We start from the raw sequence: 13498 nt of genomic DNA on the forward strand, positions 1-13498 counted from the left end.
GCTGCGGGGATAAAGGGAAAGACAACGCCAATACAAGGTCACATATTCTGAATGTAGCATGAGACAAATCACCCAACAGGACTCATGCATTCTGCTACAGCTGCCCTGTGAATGGATGCCTTTTAAAATAGGGCTCCATATCCATAATTATTGATCTAGAGAGGGTTTCAGGTTGAGTGTAGATAAGGTTTTATTTCTGTACTGATATTTGGGATAACTCTTAAATTTTTATTTTTGTATTAAAGAGTTATTTTTTACTTCACCTATTCATTTGGAGACCAGTAGGTTTGAATTCACCCTCATTTTGAAACTACCTGATGAAAGTACATCTTCAGAACGCCCGAGTTGTGACTGTGCGCTCCTTTATGTAAACACAAAGAGCTTTCTAGAAGATAATAAATGATTTTTTTCTATTTGAAATGAAGAGATTAAAATCCATTTGCCAAAGAAATTTGAAATTTTAGTATGTGTACCCTTTTCTCTTTGGTAACATCTGACGAGTTTATCTCTGTTTCAAACATAATAACTGTATATGAAGGCTTGAGCCTCAGGCTCCACTTCTCTGAGATTAGCCTCTCAGTGCACTCACTTGTACACCTATGCTCATAGCAGGAGGCCCACACATCCTAAGAGTGGTTCCCCAAGTTAAAAAAAAAGCTTGCTTAAGAATAATTTATCAAGGGGAGCGGACCCCGAGTCCCCAGCTCCTGTGGGCACAATGCCTGAGTTCCCTAGCCATAGGAGAGAACAGGTCATTTAGATGAGTACTTCATCTTGCAAACAGAGTAACCGAGAAGTCACGGGACCTGGAAATGCTCCGCCCCCCCCTCCGCCCTGCCCCGCCCCGCCTGTGTTTTGAAGCAGGTGCTCTCCTCTCAATCTGCTCTCTCTCCTACTGATCCACCAGGCCAGGGGCAGCAGGAAAGTTCGTGTGTTTGTGACTCTTGCATCAGACTTCCCAGTTTCTTTGAATGACTTTTTCTGGCAGATAGTTGGAAAAATGGGTTACTTTTCTACAAGTTTTGGGAAAGAAAAGCAAAGCCCAAATTTCAGACAATTCATTATACTAAATCTCAAAACTAACCCACTTACAAACAGGGGGGACACTTCCCACATTATTTATTGTGTGAGTTGAGAAGCCAAAGCTAGGCACAGTAAGTGACAAGAATTCCTTGGACACCACTACTGTGCAGAACACTCTGTTAGCCCCACAGACTACTTTTACTATTGCTTCGCACATCAGCTTACTTGTTCCAAGTGAAATGCTATTTTTAAAAGATTATTTTATTTTAAATGATGTGACTGTGTGCATCTGAGTGCAGGTGCCATAGAGGCCAGATGTGGGCGCAAGGAACTCAATGGAGGCTTCCTGCAAGAGCAGCACACACTCTTAAACTGATGTGTTAGCTCACCAGTACCTCAAGTGAAAGCTGAATTATGAACATTAAGTGGGTCAGTGACTATATATTCAGTGACTAGTGCTATTGCACTAACCATCAATGATTTTTACTTAAATTTGTTTTGAGGACAGTGGTTTTCATTTTTGTCTTCTGTTTAAAACTATCCACACACAAGTAACATTATATCTACTAAGCAGGTTGAGTTTATGTATTTAGGAATAAATAAATGCATATACATATATGAGTAACAACAGTTAAAGATAAAAGATGTCATGAATTTGAAAGAGAACTCACTTTGGGGTACATGGGAAGGTTTGGTGGGAGAAAAAAGAAGGGGGAAAGGATGTAATTATATTATAATCGCAACATTTAAAAATTTAAAAGCTACATCAACTTGCTGACCATTGTGGCACATGCCCAACATTCCAGAGACAGAGGCAGATCTCGGTGATTAAAGACCGCTTTGTCTACACAGTGAGTTCCAGGACACCCAAGGCTGCAGAGTGAGACCCTTTCTCAGAACAGAACAAAACAAAACAAAAACCCACCCTACACAAACTCACTCTATTATAATGTTTGGTATGTAAACTGTACTGCCATACATAAAATGTAAAGTATAGCTTTAAATTTAAGAATAAATAAATATGAACATTAAAAAGAAATCCTGCAATGAGTCAATAGAAAGTTCTGATGCTGCCTACACCGTCAAACATCGGTGTCCAACGAACTCCATTTTAAAAACTCCTTGCACATTTTGGATGTATAGAGATGAAAAGGAAAGCAGAAGAAAGGCATGTCCACATGAAGAGGGCCAGTGACGCTGGAACCCAGGAGGTAATCTTCCTGTCCCCTATTTCTCTATGAATGTTGCTTTTCAGTGCAGTTCATACTGGAAAGTTAAAAGGAAACATTTAATAGAGAAACAACAGAAGAAAGCGTAAGGTGCTGCTAGCTAGTTGAGGGACAGAGCAGAGTGTTAATGTAAAAAGGACGTGCATCAGAGATCATGTGCCCTTTCTCACACGAATCCGAGCCTTCCTCTGCAGATGGCTGCACACATTTCAAAGCTTCCAAGTCAGAGAGCTTTTGATGTAGACCCAGAGCAAGCAACACGCTTTCTAAACCACCTTCATTGTTTGTAGAATGAGAAAAGCACTTCTGTTTTTTTCTTATGAAAACTAAACACAAACAAAACCCTCCAAATTTGTAGAGGTGTGTGTGTGTGTGTGTGTGTGTGTGTGTGTGTGTGTGTGTGTGTGTGTGTGACATTCAAAGACCTCTGAGCCATTGGGCTGTGATGTTTTTAACTGCCTAAGCAGAGAGAGAAGCCGGTGCTGAACATCAAGTGCATTTCCTTCCTGCTTTTTACCAGCTTCTTAGTTTGAATACTTTGCTTTTACTGTGTTCAAAGTCCACAGCACATTGCACTTCACTCTATTTTATTTGCCATTTGCAGCAGCTCTGAGAGATAGATGTGGCTTTCAATAAGAAGAAACTGAAGGAGAGAGAAACTAAGGTCCCGTGAAGCCTCAGGACTTTGGAGCCACAGAGGTCAGCCTGCCATGGTGCTGCGGCAGCTCAGAGCTGACCACAGTTCCTTGCCATGGAGGAGATAGGCATGATTTCTTTATCCCTCTTGTTTCAGTGCTACATTAATTCTATCTGAATAGTGCGCTGAGTTCTTGGGAAAGGATAGAGATGATATAGATACATATACAGATACGGATATGGATATGAAAACAGATATGGAGTTAGGTAAGTAGATAGATAGATAGATAGATAGATAGATAGATAGATAGATAGACAGACAGACAAACATTCAGATTCTGTAGGATACAGATTCAATATACAAGTAGCCATAGAATGTTATGATGTGTTATGATAGACTCAATTAAGAATTGCTAATCTTAGTCCTTTAATTTATTTATGTTTTTCGTAGCCATCAAACAGGAATGGGAGGAGAGAATGGTCAAGAAAGAGGTGCTGGTAATCATCGTTACCATCGTAAGTAACAAAAAAGGGTGACAGGGCTGAAGCAGCTGCTCCAGCTTTACTGTAGTCATATAGCGGTCCAGTTATAGTGCTTTGGGATGAGCAGATCTCTGTGGTCTGCGTTCACTGTGTCTCTAATAGCATTAGAAGGTGTGAGTTGGTGTAAATATTACTGCAAACTGCTGACAATTGGCTTTGATTATGAGGAGAGGAGAAAAGAGAAAGGGAGACTCGACCAGATTCCTATTCTGCCGAATTTATGGGAAAGTGAGAAATGTGGCTGATTCTAGCGAACACAGACAGCAGGCTGGAGAGCCCCCCGATTCTGAGGCCTTAGACTGTCTCACCTGTGGACATAAAATGGAAAAGAGGCAGCAAAGGCAAAACAAGCCGAGCTGTGGTGTTGGGATGAAGGTTCCTAACCACAGAATGGGGCTAGCTGAGAATAGGTACACAGGGGCCACTCTGCACCCACTAGAACAGAGATTCTAAATCCTGCTTGGTAGGGCAAGACCCCTAGCATCTAGCATCTACCCTACAATGCTGCCTTGAGAAGGGATGCTCTCTCCCGCTTCTTTCTTCATGGCAGGTCTTTTAGGGAAGCAGAAGTTCCTCTATAACCAGCTGCGAATTTAGACCACTTCCTCTTCAGCGTCTGGCCCACCCCTACCTTCTTTTTGTCTATGTAAATAAAGGCCCATATCAGGCTCTTCTCTTCCCAGTTTTTTATCACTGAGAAGAGATTTTTTTTTAACCCAGAGAAAACTCCCCATTGGCTTTTACAATTATTAGCAAGCTCCCACGAACATTGCGGCCTCATGAATTTATATTAACAATCTCATTAATTCGGCTATATATTTTTCAGCAGCAGCAACAACAAAATGGTCCTTGTTATAGTCTTATATATGGGAATTCCATCTTCTTAAAAATCACCACATGGTTATTAAAACAAATATGTAACGGGAGGGAATCTTTGGCCACCAGAGGGAATGTAGCAAAGCACATTGATGGACCTTAATAAAAGAAAAAAATCAAGCTTACACCAGAGAACCGGATGCTTGAGCTTAAGATCTTCACCTATACTCTCTGAATTTTATGGCCTCCCTAAAGGGAAAGGTATGTGGTCTGTTAAATATGATCATAAACTATCTCCTTGAGGCCTTAAAATGTGAGTGTTGGATGCTCAATCCATCTAGTGTGGGTCACTTATAAAGCTGAGATACCAGTCCTCAAATCAGGACAGCCCTCCAAAGTCTATAGACTTCAGAGAAAGGACAGTCATTATAAAGTGAATGACTATAACAAAATTAGGTTGGGCATATACATTTGTTGTGTGTGTACTTCAGTATCGTATCTATTTATGTTTCTACATGAGATCCAAGAAAACACAAAAATCTCATCTAATTTCTATGTTGAGTGACCTTAGTTAGAAAAGCTGTTTATATATATACTATGATGTTTTTACAGTGATAATTATATAATGATATTGATGTAACAAATAAAAGCAAAGTCAACGCCATTTTTTCTCTTCAAGGAATATATGGGATGATGGAGATTTTTAAAAATTCTAGTCATCTCAGATAATATCAGTGAATATTTAAAACCAAAGACTGGGGCACAATCTATAGCTAAGACCAAAAATATCACACAAAATGAAGGGTCATTTTATAGTTACTACAATATCCTTGTAAATTCCTTACTTGATCTCCATTTCTATTTGCCTTTAGCATGTATTTAGAAACAAAAACCTAGTATTTTTTCTATCTCAGAAACAAAGAGTATTACCCACCCCCAGGGAAGCAACTTATTACTTACTAGGAGCTGCTCAAAACCAAAGGATGGTTTTGGAGTACCAATGTGGGGGTGTCCTTGTGAAAAGATCTATTCCCATGGCTTAGGAGTAGGAACTCAAGTTCCAGATGCAACCGAAAGACAAGATGGCAGCTTTGGAGAAGGACAGTGAGCAAGCCTAGGATGCTTGGAAAGCTGGCTATTCACCTGTTCACCCTGTGCACCCTGATGTGTGCAGTCTTCCACATCCTTTAGATAATCCATGTCCACGAGAATGGAGATGCGTGCCAGAGCTTGCTGGGTTTATTTGTAAAACAAACAAACAAACAAAAACCCAACACAAACAACAACAACAAAAACCCAACCATACAATAGAAATGTAACCCCAAGGTCCTCAGGTGAGGGACTAGGAAGGTGGGAAGGAAGTTGGGTGGCCCAGAGTCGCTCAAGCTATTTCATTAATCCTGCCACTTCGAAAGCGTCTGAAGTCGAGCCTGAGTCCTTAAAAGTCTCCAAAATCGAGGATTTGCAGAGGATCCTAAAGCAATTGAACAAGGAGAAAAGGACAAGGAAAAGATATTTCATAAAGCCAGGTCTAAACTAATGCTTTTTGCCCTCCACCTTCACATTCACACTTAACCTAAAAAGATTAAAATATCATAATAATTCTGAGCCTTCTGGCTTTCAAGATGTCCTTTATGACACATCAGTAAAGCGAGGCAAGGTGACTGAGGAAGAGCAGCAGGCTTTCATTTCCTGCTCATTTGAAGGTCACTTTTGGAGATAAAGATTATATTTTTGCAGAACTGGAGGATACACGATCATTTCTAGAAACTTGTAACATCAGATGTTCTGAACGAGCGAAGGAAAATGAATGATCCTATTAAGATACTTCTGACCATAAATCAGAGGTGCTAAGCTCTGACTGGCTAACTTCTGCTTCCCGTTTGACTCATTTGAAAATGGAACTGATGTGAATATAGATTGGGGGAAGGACGCCTGGTACCATTAGAAGCAGTTCATAAGCCACTACTCACGGATCTCCAATTGAAATACAATGCGCCGAGCACTCAGGGACAAATATTTGCATCCTTTCATTGTTAAGTGACTCTGTACATGGAGCAGAAAAAATGGGTGTCATGCTTGTAATACAAAAGAAGAGCTTCCTTTGGAAGTCAGTGTCCCTTGAGGAAGGGCGTGAGCAGTTTACTAATGACTGGATGGAGGAATGGACCTGTTCTTGGACTCCTCCTCTAGTGTTTTCAGTGGTATTTTTGCTCTATCCATGGCCTTTGCTGGAATAATCTTTACACACGGTAGATGTGGGCATGACACATTCTCCCATTTCCCATCACTCTCCCTGGGTGCCCAGTTTCCAGGGACTTTCCCCAGGTAGCATGGCAAAGTTCTGCCACCCACCCAGGGGCAAGTGATTGAGGTCTTCTGAGCCTCAATTCTCTCATAAGAAAAATGGAGCCAAAACAGCTCTCATCTCACAGAGAAGTCGCTTTGTGGCACAAAACTGGATTTGCAAAGGTGAACAAAACACACAGCAACAAACTGCTGCAGAGAAATGTTATTTTTCTCCTTACCAAAAGGGTGTCAAGGAAATAAAGAGAAATCCTTTGACAACAAAAATATCCAACATGTGATGATGAGGACACTGATTTTGTTTGTTGGTTTGTTTTTGCTTTGATGTTGTTTGTTTCTTTTTATTGTTGAAACCCTTGAGTGCACTTGTAATCTTTTATTCCCAACATACACAGAGTATGAAACTTGTGAATGATAATATTTGTCTTATTGCTTTGTCAAAGAATGAAGTCTGGCAATGCCCACAGACCAACTGGGGCACTGCCCAACTGAAAAAAACAAACAAAACCAACCTAAAAAACAAACAACAACAACAACAAAGCTAGGACAGTTAAAGAACCGTCAGCCAGCACCTGTAACTGAGCACACCCTGAGGCGCTGGCTAAGCACTCCTGAACCAGGTGGGATTCCTACCTCACTGCTAGGACAGAACCTTAGGGATGGCTTTCTGTCTGTAGACTGTGCCCTTATCTCTTTTCTTTGCTAAAAAATGGAAGCAAATATACTTCCTGCAAAGAACAAAGTGGAGACACCAGCCCTGGTCTTTAAGAGAAACAAATGAGCATTGTACGTACTTCAGAGCCACACCTAGAACACTGCAACTAGGCAGCTCACTGTGAAGGCCGTTCTATGGCTGGTTATGTAAGAAAGCCTAAAAACTAAGTAATGGCTCAGCTTATGAATTACAACTTTATCATCCAGCCAGTATCTTAAGTGGCAAGTTATTGATCAGTAGAACTAAATAACTGCGACAGTCCATTTGGGTTATAATCTACAGATCCTTAATACTAACCGTCTTAAAGGAAAGAGGGGGAAATATATTAATGCAGAATTTCTCCAGTTTTTTTACTATGAGATTTTCAACAAGCCTATATACTTTTGAAGAATTACTTCAGTGAAATAAGCAGCACACTGAACACCTGCAGTGTTCTGAACTGCAGTTTTCAGTAAATAAAGTATCAAACCACCGTGCGATTAAATTCAAAATCCCTGTTTCCATCTCTCAGGAGCTCCTGGAGAGGATGCCCCAATTCCACTGTTTTCACATGTAGACATGGCCCTTGCACCTTGGTAAAAATGCTGCACTTTGCAAAGCTTAGGAAGTTGTTTGTGTCTGCATTCAGGGTATGCCAAGAAGTTCCTGCTCTTTCTCCATGTGAGTGGGCATAAAAAATAAAAATAATTAAAGTTTCTAATACTTAAAAACATTAAGAATACATTAAAAACACGACTGTGGCTTGGTATAAAATATGAGAGCTGGGCAACTGGCTCACTATGAATGTATTCTCCAAAGTTTTTCAAACTTCATCAAAAATAGAAACAAACCTTGCTTCATATCTTTATCTCATACAATACCAGAGCTCATCATCCAGGATACTGTTCACTGTTTCCCACAGCCAACCATTCATTTATTCCCTCAAGTATCCACTCCATATTGTTTCTCCATTTTACCCTAAGTTTTGAATATAATTATGAGTAAATTCCACAAAGTTTTTTGCTCTTCTGTGCTTTAGAACTTGATATTGATAAGATCCATTAAAGAAAAAAAAAGAACACGCAGATAAATGTTACATACCATGCACTCTTAAAAACCGTATTGAAGAGATCATGCCTTAGTTGTTCAGGATGGAATGACTAGTCCTGAAAACAGACATGCAAGTAATAATATATGGACCCAACAGGGTATATTTGGGAATATCTGCATGTACAAGCAAACCTATGCACACAATAACAGTTCATGAAAAAAGAGGCGCTGAGTTTGAAGGAGAGTGGGGAAGAGTATATGGGAGGGTTTGGAAAGAAGAAAGGAGCGAAGGGAGAAATGGTGTGAGCGAATTACAGTCTAAAACAAACAAGCACTACATTGGGTGCAGTGGAAGCGTGAAATGGGAGACCCCCACCCAGTCTGGCAGCTCAGGGAGGATTTCTCTAAGGAAGCACTGGCCCAAATTAAAGAGTTAACGATTGGAGATGGAAACATAGAATGCAGGTTTGAAATCTAGCTTTGGTGAGGTGGGAGAATTCCTCTACTTCAAAGAAAGCAAGAAAAAAAAAATCCCCTGTGGCTGGAGACTTTGAAGCAATGGTGCCCAGCCCTGATGCAATTAGGAAGCTTTGGAAACATCCTGGGGCCGGAAGCCCAATCTCTAGTTTTAATGATCATTAGAGGATAAGATAAAACTCTGCATTTTTTTTTACTTTCCCTAGGTAATTCTAATGGTGCAACCAAAACTTAAAATTAATGCCTTAATGCTAGGGGAGGTGCAGCTACAGAGAAAGATTAGATGATGTGGTTGGTGTCTTGTCGTGCCTTTGCTCTTTTGTCTTTTGGTTTTCTGATTGCCCTCAGGCTTGTCGTGTGGCCGAGGCTGGCCTTGAACTTTTGATTCTCCTGCCTCTGCTTCCCAAGTTCTAGGATTACAGATGTGAGCAGCCAGGCCTGGCAAGGTTTTGTCTTTATACTAAAGGCAGTGGGAACCTTTGACAAATGGGTCTGTAAACTATCTCCCAGGCAGGCAGGCAGGCAGGCTCTCGGAAACAGAATAGCTGAGATTGTCCTCATGAGACTAGTCATTACCACTCCCCTGTGGAGGGACAGGAAGTCACAGGAGGATCAAGAGACTCCTCCCTTCTCCCAGGATATATAAGTGGTTATTAATTCCTAGGGGGGGGGAGAGAGAGAGAAAGAGAGAGAGAGAGAGAGAGAGAGAGAGAGAGAGAGAGAGAGAGAGAGAGAGAGAGAGAGAGGAGACTCTTTGTCTGTGATTCTGAAAGTACTAACCCCCACCTATGCTCCTGAAAGTATCCCCCAAATTGTTGTTTCACCAAGCTGGAGTTGAATAAAACAATTCTTTGGTATGACGTGGACCTCAGTATCAGGAGTGAGGAGAAATGCCACCATCCCCATGGAAGGTGCTGGAACCTTTAAGTGGTAGACACTAGCAGATGGTCTTACTGTCTTTTGGGTCATGACTCAAGAGGCAACGCCATTACCTCAGGCCGTCCTTCCCCCTATGTCAGGCCATGGCCATGTAGGGTGAATGGTTCTGCCACACACAGCTATCATGGCTCATTGCCTCTGTCCCCATGTCTTGTGTGTTTTAAGCTCACTTATTAGCTACTTAATGCTATCATGATTAAATTAGCTATGTTTAATTGATAATAGTCATCCTTTTAAAGTTGACTTCATTCAGATTTCTTTTTAGTCTTTTTGTGTTACTTAGATGTTTTTCTTTCCTTTTAGTCCTTCTATCCACCTAGGACAGGAGCTTCTCTGTGTAGCCGTGGCTGTCTTTGACTCACTCTGTTGACCAGGCTGACCTCAAACTTATAGAGATCTGCTTGCCTCTGCCTTGTCGAGTACTGGGATTATAGGTGTGTGCCACTGTGCCCAGCTCTTTTTAGTCATTTTTTAAACATATAAGCTGAGTTTCTTTTAGGTATTAAGTAATAGAGTTATGCTTTATTATCCAATCTGAAAAAAAAGCTGTCTGTAATTGATCATTTAGACATTTATAAATAATGTGATTCTTGATAGACTATTAGTTTGTTTTCAGTCACTATGATAAACATCACGACCAAGACACGGAGGAGAGGGTTTACTTGGCTGATAAGTTAGAATTTATTATCAAGTGACACCAAGGCAAGATCTCAAGACAGGAACCTGGAGGCAAGAATGGAGGTCTCTACCTCATGCCACGCTGTGAAGGAGCTCTGCTTACTGGCTCCCTTCTCCTGACTTGCTCAACCATCTTTTTCATAGGACCCAGTCCCGTTTTCTCAGAGAGGTACCAACTCATAGTGGGCTGGGTCCTCCCACATCAATTGTTATTCAAGAAAATGCCCTATAGAATTTCCCACAGGCCCATCAGTTGGAAGCAACTTCTCAATTGAGCTTCCTTCTTTATAGGTGATACTATTAGTGTCAAGTCTACATGAGCTAACAAAGAATCATATTGGGTTTTAATTTCTCCCCTTGTATTTGATTTTTATTATATCCTGATAGTCTTCCCACCTGATTATAGGTCTTTAGGCATCTGGAAGGGCACAACTATGGTATTTTGTGGTATATTTCATTTTTTGCTGTTGTTACCTATTTTTTAGCCCATAAAACCTTAGCAATTACATGGACATATATATAGTGCCATATTTTATCATTTAATATTTGTTCTATGTCTCCAGCTCATGAGACCATGAATTGGAGAGCTCCATTGGAAGACGGTCTGAGCAGGAAGGACTCTATTTTAGTCCTATGTGGAGAATTCTAAGGGACAGCTCAGCACAAATCAAAAGAGCAGAAAGAGGCCATTGCCACAATCTAATAGACTGTGGCCAGAGCAAGGTGGCCTTCCAGGTACGTGTTGTTATTATTACAACATAGCCAACTTTGCCAAACTCAGTGGCAAAAATAACCACTTAATTTTGTTCTTGGTCTCCTTGCTTTGAATATGGCACAGTAGGGAAGTCTGTTTTGGCCCCACAACGTCTAGAACTTCATGTAGGAAACTAGGGGCAGCTTAGGATCATAGCCATGTGGCACTATCCTTTTTCATATGCCTGATGTCCAACTTGAGATCACCCAACAGGCTGGCTTCCCTGGAACTGGGCACTGCAGTGCCAGTACTGCCTCTCCAACTGGTTTGAGATGCTCCCAGCATGATGGCCTCTGTCACATTAAATTACAGGGCCATCCAACCTTCCAAAAGTCAGTGTTGCAGAGACCCAGATGAGCTGTGTGTGTTTTCATGTCCAGGCCTCAGAAGCCACATAACACAACTTCTCCTGGTCTTTGTGAAGCAGTTATAAGCCCATTCGGATCAAAGTAGAAAAGGGCAGGCCACATCCCTCAAAGGGGTAATTGTACCTCGTGCATGTGGGTTACCACAAGGCAGAGCTGTCCCAGGTAAGAAAATGGCAATGTCTATCTCTTTCTTACTTAAAGTGTTTTAAGTGGATGACTTACCTCTATATTGAAAAAAATTTCCACACCAGAATTTTGAAATTTGATGGGAAAGCAAGTTAGGAGGTCCAAATTTGGAAAGAGGACAGTTCCAATTGAAATATATATATAAAAGAATTCCCAAATAAGCTCTTCTATCTTGACTGGTGAGAGAACTAACGCCCAGCTTTCCTCTGGCCTTCACATAGATGCTCTTCCACCTCCACAATATAGTATCCTTCCTTCCTCCCTTCCTCCCTTCCTTCCTTCCTTCCTTCCTTCCTTAACGATCTTCTGTCTAAAACAGAGACCTCATAAGGAAGGAGCATGATGTGTTTACTCTGCTCCTTAAGTAATAACTTGAGCACAAACCCTCTGCCCTGTCCTGTGCTGATGTGAACACTCACTCATGGGTGGTAATTACTGCCCTCAGAGCTCTTACAGCTCACTGGGAAAGACACATTGTCACCACCATCCCTAAGGAAAACTGTGATGGAGACAAGTGCTTCCTGCTGCCTGTCCTGTGTCCGGAAGGTGTGAGATTGCAGACTCAGGATGAAATGAGTATAGCCTTCCCTGTAAGTAGGCCATGCCCCTCCAGGAGAGGAACCCGAGGTACAGTGGCAGGAAGATCTGAAGGGAGGGGAGGAGCCAGGGCGGAGAAGCACAGGTTCTTCTGAGTAAAGTAGACATAAACACTTTTCTAGTCCTAGTCAGAGGAGGGAAGAGAACAAATTGCTTCCAACAGCTTCTGGTCCTATCCCTTGTTTTTCATTTCAAAACATCCAGGGACTATTCTCATCCTATGGGCCTCATAGCTAAGAACCACAGGAATCCGACATCCTGCAGTTACTCAGGGGTGTGCAATTATTTCAGAAAGGCTGTTAAAAAAATCTTATAGAACATCCATGATTAAATGTTGGAGTTGACTATAAAAAGCCTAAGTGAGATATCAAATCTATATTTATTGTTGTTTACCATGACATTTTCCAAAAGCCCTTCTGGAGAAACTGCCGAAGCTATCCTCATAACAATGAGACATCTCTATAGCTCTGATGGTTGAGTTAATGCACATCCTACCATTTGTTAATTATATTTTAAGTTGCATACAAGCCAAATCCAAATATATTAATAATACATAAACAATGACAAGAAATTAAAATGTGTATTCAAATTATCTTCATTTACTCATGGTCAGGAAAGTGAATCATGCAGAAGTAAACACTAAATAAAAGAAGATGTGATAGTTTCAGGAATCATTATTTTTATACACTGAGGAATGGCTATGGAGATATTCTCAGCACATGTTTCTAAACTTAAAGGGGAAAAGCCTGAGAGTATGTTTAACAAAACATAATTTGATCTGCTATAACAAAATATAATAAGCTCAACAGCTTCAAAACAACAGAAGCATAGGCCACAGTTGTGAAGGCTGGGCATCCACCCTGAGGCTATGAGGACTGCTCCCTGGATCTCACATACTGTCTTCTCTGAGTGAAGGCACTCCCATAGGCCTGCTTTAAACAGGTGCTAATTTCATCCTTAAGGCCAGCAGCCTTGACAGCTCTGCTCTAACCACTTCCCAAAGCCCCGCCTACTGATAATACTATCACCTCCCAGAAGAGAAGCAAACAGGACACAGCTCTCAGAGGTTTCTTTGAAGACATGGTAATACTAATTTGACATGATTTGAATATATTTCTTATCATCAGAGAAGAGGAGGAAGAGGAGGAGGAGGTGGTGGTGGTAGTGGTGGTTGTGGTGGTGGAGGAGGAGGAGGAGGAGG

The sequence above is a fragment of the Acomys minous genome (assembly GCF_964271855.1).
Source record: "Acomys minous genome assembly, chromosome: 8".
Lineage (NCBI taxonomy): Eukaryota > Metazoa > Chordata > Mammalia > Rodentia > Muridae > Acomys > Acomys minous.